Genomic DNA, 16,431 nt, shown 5'->3' with positions numbered 1-16,431 from the left:
ATTTCATAGAACAGAAAAAAAACACCAAGGGGGTGAATATTTTCCCAAAGCACTGTTCATAAGAAATGCCATTATAGCCAACAGTATCATGTTTCTGAGGGGAAGAAAAAAGTAAACATTTAGCTGGGCACAATAGATAACATCAATACATTTTATTTGCACTATGCAACACAGTAATGTAAAAAGTGTGATCTGGCATAAAATTAGGTTGATCCATAAATCAGAACTAGAAGAGGCAATTTGTTGCGACCTGTTTCAGATTAAAACTAGACAGTGCTGTTTTTACAAACTGATTTGTGTGTCTCAGTGAGCCACAAAACCTCATGAACTAGCCAACCCTTGCCTTCTAGAATCTCTGGCGTAACATGGAGGCTGTAGTGATCATACTGACCTGTAGTACTCCACTGCTGGAAGCACTCATGACGATGCAGGATGACGAGACAGGGGGAAGGAGCGGGCCACCTCTGCAGACTTTGCAGAGTCTTTATGGTTCTGTCACCCCACCGCAGGGTTCATAGGTACTCTACCCATGGGTTATGTCCCCCACAAGTTAGACTCAGTTTCTAATACTCCCTCCAGGAGAGACGTGCCATAACCCCGGGAACATCATACCTGCATCTCTACCCCCCATGATGCTCTGCTACTCATAGCTAGATAGTGCTCTACACCGGATCGCTTTAGATGGGTTGTAGGGTGTTAAAGGAGACTCTCCCATTTGATCTGTGTACTCACATCGACACATAGATCCCACCCCCCAAGTGCGGCGGTCTCCGCCCTACGACTCCTCTGGTCCTCCGACACCGACCACAGGCCAGACCGCCCCCTAAATACCCCACCTTACCAACCTTGCTTCCATCATACCCCGGTACTACCGCACGCTAGTTAGTGCGGCGTCACTGAGGGTACCTCTGGGGTTTCTTGTCCGTTATCCTACCCTAGTCTTTGTATTCCTTCCTTTCCCCTCCCTTACCTTGACTGGACTTATTGTTGCTCCGGTCTCTACCGACACCACCCCCCACTACCCCGACTCTCTCCCTCCCATCCCCCAACCCACCTGATTGGACCCACGACAATGGGAGACTTGTCTGACCTGAAGGTGGTCTCTCTCAACGCAAAAGGTCTTAACGCGCCAGAAAAACGCTCCTTGATCCTTGGGGACTTACACAAACAAAAAGCCTCCATAGCGCTGCTCCAGGAGATGCACTTCAAACACAACAAAATCCCTAACCTCACCAACCATCACTACCACTTGGCCTATCATGCCTCCTCCCCCTCTAGAGGTAGCTATAAGATAGAACGAGAAACTTTAATGAAACTCCAATGAGATCAATCAGAAGTCTCGGCAACGTGAGACCACTGAAGGCACTTAAATCCTACCCCACCCCCATCTACCTGTACCCCCTACCTTTTGTTTTTTTGTTCTTGTTTTGGTCACCCCCCTGTTAACACCTGAGATTTTGAAGCTTTATGTACCTGATACATCACACGACCCGTTTGTGGGTCGTAAGCATCTGTCTGTACCCTTCTTGTTCCTATGAAAATCTCAATAAAAATGTATTTGAAACAAAAAAAAAACATGGAGGCTGTAGGGGAAGACCATCCCTGAGAAGAAGGAGCAAGACATGCTCCAAAGCACCACTGGCACCAGGCCAGCCACCAGTCCAGATCACACAGCATAAGCCTCTACAGCCCATAAAGAAAAGACTGGTAAGTGGCAGTGTGCACTACCCAGTGAGTCAATTGTGTAAACGTCAGTTAGTCACCCTCTTACATACAGAACATTGTATGTCTGTGTGATAGACATTGCAGTGAAAGGGCAGACTAGCAGAGACTCAAAAAAGTGCCTCTGTAGAATTTACAGGCAGAGCTGCAGTGAAGCAGGCCTGCTAGTGCCAGCTAGAATAGCACCAAAGACTCAACCGAGCAAGTGTCAGAGTAAGTAACTGAATGCTCATGCAGTTACCACCTCGGACTATACCAGCCACCCCCAAATTACGGCCCACTGGTTGCCATAATCCAGCCCTGCAATAAGAAGATTCTGCAGGCAGGGCTTTGTCATTGCAAACTAGAGGGAGCTTAGTAACAATTGGTCAAAGTGATCTCCTGTCTGATAGTGCCTGTGCAGTCCATAGTGTGATATCAGAGTTAAGAGCAGTGTGGGTAATGAAGCCTGTAGAGAGATATTTGACTACTGAATCCCAGTGTCAGGGGTTGTCTTATTAATCCAACTAAAACAGTGCTGAGGTGGGCTTTTACTACTACCAATAACAATAATTCTGGGAGAAGAGGGATTTTACTACTGCCACTGGACGCCAATGCAGCAACATCTATTACTCCTTTCTGATCACCAACGTAGGGGTATTCTTTATTCCTATTGACTAATGACTTCTGACATTTTTTTTTACTCCTACTGGAAACAGTATGCCCCTTAAACAGTTTGACAGACAGTGAACTGGTCCTTTCTTTAAAAAGTTTGTTGAACCCTGGGATACACTTACTGTCCAGGATACCCTAACTTACCCTTCTTCCCCATCCAGTTTTACCTCTCTTCCAGATTCAAGTTTCCAAAGACCAAAAGGTAGTCACCCTAAAGCTGGCAATACACTGTTCTATTTTTTTTTTCATTCAACCTGAACGAAAAAAACAGAACAGATTCTTTCATCATCCTCCATTTCTCCCCGCTGTTTCCTTTGCATACACAAATAGAGCTAGCTGCCGGTTCTGTTGGTTCGAACATTTTCTGACCAGTTTCTTGATCAGCTGTTAGAGGGATGCTGGCCGGAAGGGTGCTGACAGTGGCACCCACTGTGTGCATTTTGGCAGGTTTGCACTATTTGTAGAATAAATGCAGAGTATGCAGGATCCATGTCCTAAAATTAACACCACAGGCCAGACTCTCAGATGAAAGTCAGGATTATTGTCTCTACATAAAAAGGTTGCGCTATAAAGACATTTTAACAAATGTAGTACATTAGAAAGTCCCACAATTTGCATCAAAAGCATTGAGAATTAATATTTTTCTAAAGCAAAACGGCATCTTTAAACATTTTATCTTGGAGTGGTCTTATTATCATCCACTGAGGTTGAGTAAAAAAAGAAGTGCCCAGGCATGTACAAGGGAAATTCCTGTATTTTTAAATTCCCTGCATGTGATTAAAGTGAACATGTTTCAGTATGTTCAAGTCCAACTCCAGCCCAAATGTCTTATTTCATTTTGGATATAGCAGGAAGGGTTAGATCCACTGTCAGGGTTTTTACTGCTATGGTTTATTTAAAGAAACGTTATATTTCTGTTTTACCTTTTTTCTGCTCTGCAAGTGAAGGTAGTAGTTTAAGTGTTGTTTTTTTCTTGAACATACAAGTTTTAGCAGCTTTTGCAAGTACTGCAAACTACAGGGCACATAGTGCTTGGTATTAATAGGTAAGGGTTATTACAGGTTTAAAGATGCTTGCTTTAATAAGGCAGTACAAGCAAAAAGCCTAAAGCAAACCATCAATTATTAACTTATTATGTTACCTTGGCCTCTGACAAATTTCCTGATATAAAACCAACTACCCCACATGCACTAAAAACATCTGTTTGGCTCTTATTGATCATATTGAATGTAGCTTCATAACTAAAGGGTTTCTTACAAAAAAAAGCTGCTGCAAAAACACTGGTATGCAGTAAACTATACCAAGCAATCATAGATGAGCTTATAACATAATAACTGCAATAAACTCACAAAAGCTCAATTTTTACTTATTTGTATTTACAATTGCATTTGCTTTTTGGTCCACATAATTTCTCATTTGACAACAAAATATAGACTATGTAAACATGGAATATAAATATCTTCTTTATACTATTGATTGATGTATTAATTTACTCATGACTCACTGCAGCATACTATAGCTTAAGCCCAGCCAGTAAAAAAAATATAGAAAACTCTAGTTATATGATGTTCAGCAAACAGGACTGCACAAAGGTCCATTGTGTTAAAGATAACTATATGACGAATAAAAGTCACTATCAGTGAGGTGATTGCTGGACCAGGTTACCACTGGATCGCCATCTATACATGAATTTCTTTAGAGTTTGTCAGGCCTTGTTGGTACCACGGAAAGTGTCATGATCCTATTTTTTTCACTAAGGCCAGATGGTGTCCTTTCTGAGGACTTACTAATGCCCAGTTTCCACATGTAAAAACTCCTGGGAAAATGACCTAACTCACAGCTGCTTAGTGAGGCTTGAGCAAATCTTTAGAAAAGACTTCTGTCAAGAAAAACAAAGATTGTACCACTTTCTCTGAAATAAGGAGGGGGATGTGCTCTGTTCAGTAATATAGCTGTGAAAACCACACACTACAAAACCCTACCTAAACTTTTCAGCTGACTTTCCAAAAGCTGGCTCAACAGTATAAAGTATAAAATGCACACATAAGTTGCAGCTCAGTTTGATGCTTTGCTGCTTTTAGCAATCAGTTCACTTCACAGGGAGCAGATGGCATGAATGAGAATACTGGTCTAAACGGGTCGGAAGAGGACAAAAGTAAAAGATTCCCTGGATAGCTGTAAGAAGCCTGGGGAGAGAGGATGGATTGCAGGAGCTTAGGAAATAAAAAGTTATTTACAAACGATTGACGTGCAGGTGTAAGATACGAAGAAACTATGGTTAATGAGCCACACAATTTCTGCCAATATGCTGACTGTCACTTAATTTTACAATGCAATTTGTAATTCATATTTGTAAATAGTCATAATAATAATATTATTATTATTTTCAGTAATTTCAGTAATACATACAAAATCAGGTAGCTTTGTTTAGGTATGTAGTAAGATTACTTAGGCAGACAGTTCTAATATGTTGATATATATTTGTTAAAAGAATATGAGAATGAGTACTGTGCCACTGCTATGCGAGCTGTTTCTGTTAAAGTATATCTGTCACAAAAGAAATATGTAGGCTGTGCTGTCATTGCTCAACTTTTTCTGAAAATACTAGTTGTTTGGTAGTGTCTGGCTTTAATAATTCTGAGCCACAGATTTGAAACAAGCATGCAATAAATAAAAGTTAGAGAAAAGTCTAAAGTCCTCATACTTGTTTAGGGTTAGTAGTTCAATGCTTAAAGTAAACTGTGGACAAGTTATCGACATTTAAGTACTTAGATATTCCTAACAGGCAGAAAATGCGCTTTAAATGATTCTGTCTTGAGATAAGTATGGCGGGCTGTAATTGCTGGACATCTAAAGAAAATGCTGGATGTCTGTCTGTGTCTGTCTTGTGTACTTTTGTGTCACAGACCCAAAACAACTTTGCTTTAATGACAGTCATAAAAGTGTCAGAATTCCTTATATCTATACTTGTTTCAGGTCAGGGAATCAAATAACTATGAAGAGAAAGCATCAGTATGACAGCCATGTTATGAGAGCTTCCCAAGCCCGCTGGAACAGTAGCTACTGATATGTTCCTTCAGGTTTGAGTACGAGGAGGTCAGAACCAAAGCAGAGTACACAGGGCTCCAAAGCTGGAGGCCTGAGTCATTCAGGTCAACCTAGCTACCCGTGTAGTCACTGACACAAGGATCACCTTCCTTTTTCCATTTTCAGCTCTCAGAGAGAGGGTTTTGCCTCCCCGATCAATTCCCTAAACCCACAATCTGATTGCCCCACTTTACTGGCAGCCTTTCAGTGAGAGTATGAACCAACACTCACAAGCTATACCTTCCAGACACTTAAGAGCCAAAGGCTTCCCAGCCCAAACCTCTCGAGACATATCAGCAGAACAAGCAGATATGTTAAACGTAGTTTCATCTTCCCCACAAATGAGGAAGAGGCATACAGGGTTGCAGTTGCTTAAAGAACAGAACTAGTACTGAATAAAAATGGTTTTCAACATTAACAGGCATGTACATCATTCGTCAGTCCTTAAAAAGTGCTCCATAGTAGATAACTAGTGTCTACACAGTCTCTTGCTCTACCTTTGAGATCTATTCTTCACTAGAAAACCCTAACTCCTCTCCCCTGCCCCAGTCAGGGCTAGTTCCACTCCCCCGAAAGGCAGCCCAAGTCCAAGAATTCTCCTCACATAAGCCTTCATTGCCCAACAATGGTGGCTCCTCTTTTTCCTCTCCTTATATACCCTCAATCAGCATGCATGCAGCATGAGTAACAAAAGCACTTCCATGGGACCAACTGAGGTGGAAATATTGTAAGTGCCTTAGAGCCATGGAACTAGTATTCTCACAAGGAGGGTTCCGCAATAGCCACCTCCAAAATTCTCTCATGAGTCTCTTTTAAAATAAGCACTCAATGACCTCTGTAGCTGCCCACAGTGTTCATCCTGTGTCAGTGTGTACATACTTGAATGTCCATACCTTGGCTTTATGGGGAAACAACGCGATTTAACAGCCTTTGAACGTGGGATGATTGTTGGCGCCAGCCATGGAGCGAGTATCAGCAAAACAGCAGAATTCAGTAAATGTTCAAGAGCAGCTGTTGTTAAAGTGTTTAAAGACTGGACTATCAGCCAAAAATCTGGGTCTGAACGTGCGAATTGTGGCCGTCAGCGACTAGTCAATGTTAGGGCAGAACGGAGAGTGGCAAGACTGGTACAAGACAACAGAAGGGCAACAGTGCAGTGTAAGATTCCTCGTATAACCTTCCAACATCTCGTGGAGTCACGAGGCGGCCCAACAAAGTCATCTCGTGGAGTTATCTCGTGACCCAACGAAGTACTGATGGGGTGGTCATAATAATCTGGCCACTCAGTGTATATACACACACACACACTATATACATACTTGCATACATATAAAGATAGTGCATACATATACTGTATACACACACATACATACAAACATGAGCCCATGTTCTATGGGAAAGTACACATACCCTGAACTTGGTACTGAACCTCAATGAAGTCTATGGGAGGTGAATATTGTTATTAGTTTATAGTAATTTTCAAGGCTAGTAGGCAAGCTTCTTTTGAAAAAAAAGGAGCATATGGAGCTGGAAACTTCCATGAGAAGAATGTACCAATGAAAAAAAAAAATACAGGTTAGCAAGGAGAGGATATTTAAATGCAGTGTAAAGGACGACATTGAAAATACACAAATGCTATAAATAACATGCTTGTGTGTTTGTGTGTGTGGGGGGTTTCGTAAAGCTACGTGTGGTGTTACATAACTGTACAATTTAATCCTTTAAATAATAATAACATTTATTAAAAACAAACATCATGGGGTTCCCCTTACAATTCCACCTAGACCCTAATCCAGGCAAGGAGCCTGGGTGGCCAGGAAAAGAAGGGTAACCAGCATTTGGCCTGTACTACTGTACTGTACTAGGCCACATTTCTTTCAACAGGGGGAGGGTATCTGGCAAGGCCACCCTTCCTATACCCCCTGCACTTTGTCCCAATGTTCAGGGACTTAAAATATATTTGTATTTTATATTAAAAGTGCACAAAGCCCCCATTAATAATAAAATAAAGCTGCAAAGGGGTTGATTGCCCAAACAGCTAGAAATCAGCACTCAAGTACAATTTCCTAACTTGCCTTGAATTTCTCGCTATGCTGTTTGACAGTTTTCCATATCTTTTCACTGCAACAGTTTGCATTACACTGACACCATAGGGGTGAATTACTAAAGGGAATTAGGCTGTTCACTTTGCAAGGGGATTTGCACTTCCTGCAGGGGAAGTTTGCCCTTACTTTAGTGAATGAGGTGAAGCTCAGCAGACTTCTATCACCCAATCATGTACATGCAAAAATATTATATTTTTTTTAATTTTCCTTACACATGATTGACTATTCTTTGCAAAGTGAATTTTTACCACATTCACTAAACTAAGGGAAACCTCCCCTGCAAAGTGCAAATTCCCTTGCAAAGTGAACAGCCTATTTGCCTTTAGTAAATCAAGCCCTGTGGCTTCTCAGTATCCCCTTCCATTTTATAGCGAGGGGCTGGCACATAACAAAGAGCTAATTACTGGCCATTCTAAGCCACATGACCAAAGCTCAAAAGCCCTTGCAGTGCATAAACGTTTATGGAGCTACCCCCCATTAGCTATCCAGGAATACAAACTGCAAATAGCTTGGTTTCGGCTCGCACCCATGTCTGAACCCAAACCCGGAAATCACCTATACAATATATACTTTCATATTAATTATGACATTTACTACATGACTGTCTCATGATTACAGCATTCATATCTCTCAATTTTCTGAGATGAGAAAGAGGGGCACATTTTACCACAAATAATAGAGTCACAGGATATATCCCTGCCTTATTTTACATGGACATAAAATACATAAAATGCAAAAAAAAATTGGTTAGTTAAACCCATGAGTTTTTTGTAACAACACTTTTCCTTTTAAGTGCTTTTTCAAGATAACAAATGCTATAACTTGAGAGATTTGCTGAAACGTTTAGGGCAAATAGTATTTTTTTTTTTTTTAAAGATGTCTATATATTCTATATCAGACAAAAAAAGAATGAGGAAGAAAGAGGGACAGAGAGGTTTGGTTTAAAAAAGGGACAGTTTGTGGCATATTGTTAGAATCCACTTCATCCTAATATGGTATAGTAATAACTGAATACTGGACTGGATCATGATTCATTTTGATCCATTTATTTATCTCTTCCCATGGACATAAGATAACTTTTGTAGAAAACGTTTCCAGCACAGATTTGCATTTATAACTAAAAATGCTGAAGGCCAATCTATCCAAAGTGACTCATGGCCACTGAACATTAAAAATGTCCCAGTCAGGAACCAAAGCACAGCTGTACCTTTACCGGTTGGTGTACACTGCATTATAACAATTTTCATACCCATCTGGCAACATTTAATATTCATAAGTTCCTATTTTTCTAAAAACAAAAGAAAGACATAGGACAGAAAATTAATAAAAAGGTATAAAGGTCCCAGTACTTCAATGTATTTTAACCTATGATTTTCAGCTACTTTAAAGTTAACATGCAAAACACAGCTTCCTGTTTTAGCTTGACATTTCTTTTGTCCAAAAGTACAAACATCCCACATGCACTTTGCCATTTGCTATAGTTTTTGTTTCATCTTTTTAAACAGTAGTGCTGAAAAAACAATGTTAACATTAGGAATACTTTTTTTGTATAAGGAAATGTGTGCATGACATTTCTTCCCCCATCGGCATTAAACCCTAATAGTGACTGTATATATCATAGGTTTGTAGGGCCTAAAGAGAACCTGTCACACCTAATGTTTACCTTTTTATCATTTAGTTTTATATATACAACCTTTTCTTACAATAGTATTAAATGATAAAGTCTAGGTATTACAACAAATACTTGTAATCAAAATGTTGTAAAATGTAGAAAAATGCAATGGCAAATGTAATAATCCACAAGCTAGTCACAGTGGAATTATTATTTAAGTTGTGTAAAGTCTTATCCACCTCCCAAAATCCTTTGGGATGTATCCAACTGTAAAGTACAGCATCTCATACTTCCTATGCCTATGTCTTAACAAAGACAGTAAGTGTTTGATCCTATAACACTTTAGATGGCCCAATCCAATATAGAGATGCATGTAAATGGTCCCTGCACTTCTCCTCTATGGCAGCAAGGGCTGTTATACTGGAGCTAATGTTCTAGGCATGTTTGGTCAAAACAACAGATTCTGGTCTTTTTGGTGCAGGAAGGTTAGTATTTAGCACAGACAATAACAGCTAAAAGAAAAGTGAATTTGAGAACATATGTAAGTTACATATTGTACATTTACTTAGGGTAGAATTAGTATTAGGGTTGCTGAGAAGGTCAATGTTAGAGATATAGAAAAGGTTAGGGTCATAGTTACAGGAAGGGTTTCGGATAAGGGGCTCTCTTTTTTATCAATATTTGGAGCATTGCTGAGCTTCATCTGATGACCCAATTTTACCTAAGTGTTACAGTGAATGGAAAAATCTGCCATACCATGAATACATATTGCATTCTTACTTGCTGTCTGTAGGAACACAAGTTTGTACATCTACTCCGATGAGGCTTCAGTGGGAAATGTTGCCTAATGGTGCCCAAAACTGTTTTTCAGTTGCTCTTGCTGACAAGCGTTTCTCTACCTTTCACTATGCTGGCCATTCCATCCATGTAGACACTGAGAGGACCATACACTAGTTATAATATCTTAAATCACTGTCTCTGGAGCAAGAGATAGCCAGATAAACAGTTTCCAGAGCTGCCCTCTTGGTATTGATGATATTCTGGGTAGGACTGGTGTCCTGTATTGCTAAAGTCTTAGGCACTAAAGGTGTTCAGTTGGCCCTAGGGATTGGGATATGAAATTAGGTGTTAGAGCTAGAGTAAAAAAATTCTAGCTTGGGCAAAATCCAGCACTGGCCTTCTTACAGGTTAAATGACATTCAAAGATATTGAACCCACTTTTTGTGGAACAGTTCTTTTTGTCCCCACTTGTTATTGCTTTAAAAGGCCTGCATTGAGGACTATTGTGCCAGCACCCAGAACAAAAGACAAATTACCAATAGATATTTGGGTGCTAAGTGTTGATTGGAGAGTTCCTTCCTTACGTTATCTTTAGAAGACAACAATCTATTCTCACCTTGCAAGAATAACCCTTACTAAAAGACTTGGTTATCTGGTTTACATAGCTAAACATAGCATAGTGAATACGAATGAACAAAGCATGCTTCTGTGAATAAATAAATAATATTTATGGGGGAGTTCTTTACATTGAGGACTGTTGGTAAAGCACAAGACATGAAAGACGCCGCAGTAACTGTGTCCCATCAGACAAAACGTTACTGCGTTACAGCCAAACGTTTGCGGTGAGTACGCATTCTATTAGGGGGATGTATTGGCCTCAATACAAACCCCAGTAAAGCACTACTCTACCGGATATTGGAAGTCTCTGCCACCTGCCTTTAAAGCGCAGCTGATTACTACAGAAACTTTAATATCTATAAAAAACTTTTTTTGCATATATAATTTTTTACACATAATCTATTTTTTATTCACAACGATTTTCGTTTATATTTTGGTTTGCTCACATATATGATATGTTTTTTTGTAACATCAATGCACAATAAGGTGTAAAAGAGTAAAGGATTTTTATTGTTTTAGAGATTTGAGACATAAAGACACTTAGATAATATTTGACCAAAAGCCACTTTTCAATCGTATATATGTTTATTTATTAGCACAATACCGTTTTTTCAGGAACTAACGGTGCCTGCATTCACGTGGCATACATACCTTCTCTGTTTCACTGTTCACTTATTGTATTTATTTTATACACTAGCGCTGTTAAATTCGGTTTAAACATCTTCAGACCTAGTGGTCTATAATACAGCAGCTTGTACCTTTATATCACAATTATTCACATTTTGGTTGACACGTTACACCTAATAGTTTGTCACATCATTTGGACACTTAATATATTGTCATTTTACTTTGTATATTGGCAGTATATAATTTAAAGTGACATTAAACCCTCAGATTTTTTAACATAAACCAATACTGTAATGTGTGCCTTGCTGTAATCCATGGTAGTTCCCCTTCTCTTTGCTGCTCTTCCTTTTAAATCCGTATCTCTTCTAATGCTGGGGGAGAACTTCCCTTGGCAGCTGAGTGCCTCTTCCTGTAGTGCTGGCTCAGGTTGTGAACCTACACACAGACACAGACACCATGTATCCATTTCAGAGACAAGGCAGTCTGCTGCAAAACAGAAGTTCTGCCCTGCATGAGAAGAGAGAAGGATTTAAAAGGAAGAGCAGCAAAGAGAAGGGAAACAACCATGGATTACAGTAAGGCACACATTACAGTATTGGTTTATGTTAAAAAAATCTGAGGGTTTAATCTCACTTTAAGTAATGTGTTAAGAAACACTATTTTTGGTTTAAATCACTGACACCTGTATGAGATTTAGCTAATTGAACTTTTGGCGCTGCCTATCTTGCTATACCAAATAATAAATAATGACTGACTTTTTAAACATTTTGGGGGGCATTTATTAAGAATGTCTATGACATTATTCAGGATTCTGCCGTGCATCCGCACAACATGTGCCAGTGCTTGCCTCATATTAATGTACCTGTTTTAAGCATTGCTACATTCAGTGGTAATAATGTGTACACATTTTGCAGACATAATATAAACTCACAGGAGGGTCACACTTGCGCTGTCATGACTAATTGTGAGCATAACACACATGTGTACCTAACTGTGATTTGTGTCCATATGTCTTGCAGCACTCCTTACCGGATATCCCAAAGTTGACGGGTGCTCGTAATGACTGCGGATGGCACCGCAAATAGTAGAAATCAAGATGTCACCAGCTCGAGAATTCCAGATTAGTGCAAATCCATTTATTGATAAATGTCACTCAAATGACAAGCGCTTTTGGGGCCGCACAGGGTCCCTTTTATCGGGCTCAGAGATGACAGTACATGATAGAACCACAACCTTTATATAAACATACACCAATGAAGAAGCATATACCATACTGTTTACACTGATCCCTGTACCTCTAGGGATTGCACTGTATCCTGTTTGACTGGTGTTATACTTGTAGCAATATCCTCTGATGATACTTCTCTGTGCCTTATTTGTTTGGATACCTGTTATGTCTTAATACTCAATAAAAATGTTTGAATTAAAAAAAAAAAGACGCATATACCACTCCCAAGGCCTGTGACGCCACAATTACATCATCTTCCCACCATAATAGTTTAAATGTACAGTTGAATGAAGACAAAATGTAAAATCTGACTGCTCAATTAATTAAATGCATGTCTATGTCCAATTACTAGCAGAAGATATAAACAAAAGTATTACCGTTATGGAGAAATGAAAGAAGAAAATAAGAAAACGATGCCATTCTGTCAGTGTATGAAGGCGCGCTGCTGTCACGTCTGAACAACGGCCACTAGTTGCCCTGGTAATGGGACGCTCAAAACATAGAGGGAATCATTGCAAACAATATCCTGCTCCCTCCAACCCGCGCATTCGCCGTACAGAAGTAAGAGGAAACCTAAAGCCACATCAGTAACAGGGACAGGCAAACATATGGAATCAGGTTACCATAGCCATCAAGACGCCATTAGGTTTGTATAAAGATGAATAAATGTCACCAGCACACCACCAGTATTGCAGTCCAAAGAGTTTGTTTATTGGAACGTCATGCCACCAATACTAGCACTTTCGGGCCACGCAGGGTCCCCTTCATCAGGCTCAGCAATGACACCCTGCGTGGCCCCGAAAGCACTGGTTTAGTTTTGGTGACATGACGTTCCAATAAACAGACTCTTTGGACTGCAATACTGGTGGTGTGCTGGTGACATTTATTCATCTTTATACTGTGTGGCGGCCCCATCCGCAGGTCACTACAAGAACTCCCCCCCCCATTCAACTTTTGTTTTTTCCGGTAAGGAGTGCGACAAGGTATCTTTTTGTCTGTGCCGTTAGGTTTGTAAATGCCATGTCACAACAAACAGGCCATCCCTATGCAGCACCTAACGCCAGTTAGGACAAATTTGTAACTGACAGCCATGCAGCCAAATTCAGGGAAAAGCAGAAAAGGCAAACTCAAGAAGAAAAAAACAAGAAGAAAGGAGGAGAAGTAAGCCAAGTCACATAGATGAAAGGAAAAAAGAAGAGAAGAAAGAACAGAAAGACTAAGAGCAGTACATCAATCTTCAAGTATTAACTGTATACCATATATACATCGTTTCATGCCTGTACAAATAAGTATGCATAAATCAACTGTATTAATCTCTTTATGTTCACCCAATCAAAATAAAAATCTATTGCAAATAAAGTAGAGAAAAATAAAGTGGCAGAAAAAATAATCATGTATTACTATTGCCAAATTATATTAATAGATAAATATGGGGACCATCTGTAGGAAAGTTTGCAAGTATAAACTGATTATGTAGGCAATAACATCAAAGATAACAATAATAGTAGAAAGACTAAACATAAAGATTGTAAACGGAAAGTAACTGTCATATTAACCAATTAGGGGATGTAAATATACTGTATGTGCATATACACTGAGTGGCCAGATTATTATGACCACCCCATCAGTACTTCATTGGGCCACCTTTTGCCTTCAATACTGTGGCGATTCTTCTTGGCATTGACTCCACGAGATGTTGAAAGGTGACACCATGCCTGATGAATAGCACTGTCCAGTTCTGTGAGATTTGATGGTTGTGGAACCAGCTGCCTGATGGCTCTTTCGACTTCGTCCCACAAATGCTCAATTGGATTGAGATCTGGTGATTGTGGGGGCCACCTAAGCAAGGTAAAGTCTCCCTCATGTTATTGAAACCACTCCTGCACAATACGGGCATTGTCTTGTTGGAAGAAGCCATCTCCATTGGGATAAGCCATCAACATCAACATGATAGGATAAACTTGATCAGCAACGATAATATGTTGTGCTATTCAGACGTTGTTCCACACGAATTAAAGGGCCCAAATCATGCCAGGAAAACATGCCCCAAACCATAACACTGCCCCCACCTGCTTGAAGCGCTGTACTCATGCATGTGGGGTGCATGCTTTCATGCTGTTTCCGCAAAATTCTCACTCTGCCATCTGCATGATGCAACTGGATACGTGGTTCATTGGACTACATTACTTTTTTCCAATGCTCGACTGTCCAATCCTTGTGTTCCTGTCCAAATTGGAGACGTTTTATCTTGTTAACTGCAGACAGCAAAGGTGTTCGAACAGGCCTTTGGCTTCCATATCCCATACGATGCAGTGTACGGCGAACAGTGCCTTCAGAGATCATTTGAGAGGATCCCTGATTAAGATCTGCAGTAATTTGATGCACTGTTGCCCTTCTGTTGTCTTGTACCAGTCTTGCCACTCTCCGTTCTGCCCTAACATTGACTAGTCGCTGACGGCCACAATTCACACGTTCAGACCTAGATTTTCGGCTGACAGTCCAGTCTTTAAACACTTTAACAACAGCTGCTCTTGAACATTTAAAAGAATTCTGCTGTTAGCTGTTAAATCGCGTTGTTTCCCCATATGTTCAGAAACCAATCACTTCTACTGTCGTGGTAAACGACCTGCTTCCCTATTTATAATGGTCTGGCCCTCTAGCAACTTCAGCGTGAAATTATAGCTAATTTGCCTACAAACGTCAGGTGGTCATAATAATCTGGCCACTCAGTGTACATCGTTCTGACAACGCATGTTGGCAAGCGTACCAGGTTCACATAATTAAAGGAACCGCCGACGGGCCAGTGATATGCTTGCATGGGATACACACAGAGTATAATTAAAACAATAATCATTGTCCCTATTGATATGTAAGAAAATTAATTAACCCGATAAAAACGGCCTTGGAGGGCGGGATAATTATCACCAGGAAAGTACAAAACTGAAAAACTATGTTAATAAACATAAAAAAATGATGGATATTTAAAAAAACTGCATGAAATAGTACAGAGAAATAAAAAAAAGTACAAAAGGTCCCAGAGCTTCCGCCATAACTGTGATTTGTCACATACAGCAGGTCCTGGTCACCTGGCAATTGAAAAACATGTGTGATATACATATACAGTATGTCATGTGACAAGTGAAATCTCCCGACTACCGGTGATGCCCCTGGCTTCTGTGATGTGAATGATAGGTTCCACTGAATTAGTTCTTTTGTGGCGTTTTAAGCCAGGGTTCATCAGAAATAGTTTACTGCAACAGCAAACTCAATTGACTTCACCAACAAACCCAATTTTCTCCAATGAGCTGGTAAAGTGATAATTTTACCAACAAAAGAGAACACAGTTGGGGGAATATATCAAAACTGGAGCAGTTGCCTATGGCTACCAATCAGCTTCTCTCTTCTGTTTGTTTAGTTCAGATTTAAAAATGAAAGGGAGAGATGCTGATTGGCTGCCATGCACAGCTGCTCCAGGTTTTGTCTGCTCCAGTTTTGATAAATTCCCCTCAGTGTCCCTTCCTATAGAGGAAGCCCACAGCTCATGGAAGTGTGTGCTTCCAGCTTAATTCTGGTATTTGATGGCATTTACAAATTGAAGGTACGGGGTGTTATGGGGTTAATGCCTGGCCCCTGTAAAGTTAGTGACCTGATAAAAAAAGTAAAAGCACTTCCTTATTAGGGCAGTCATGTCACACAGAAGTCTTTCTCATTCTCACTGCTGGACAAATATTTGATTACCCTGGCAGTGATGGTACAATGGTAAAAAGTGGTCATTTAATCCTTTTCAGTTCAATTCCAAGCAGTAGGGTAAATAGTGGCCCTACCGCTCAACACAAATTTGAGCTCCAAAAGAGCACCTGATGTGCCTTTAAGGGGCTATAGGGGAATTATCCTTACTCTCTGCAACATGAGTGTCCTAATAAGGAGGTAGTATACCCGGGGGGGCGGGTGGTGGATAGTTGGCAGCGGCGGCACGACATGTATGTACAGGGGAGGCG

The sequence above is a fragment of the Nanorana parkeri genome, unplaced genomic scaffold (genome assembly GCF_000935625.1).
Source record: "Nanorana parkeri isolate BGI_ZX_2015 unplaced genomic scaffold, ASM93562v1 scaffold1065, whole genome shotgun sequence".
Taxonomy (NCBI): Eukaryota; Metazoa; Chordata; class Amphibia; order Anura; family Dicroglossidae; genus Nanorana; species Nanorana parkeri.
This window is presented reverse-complemented; position numbering follows the sequence as displayed.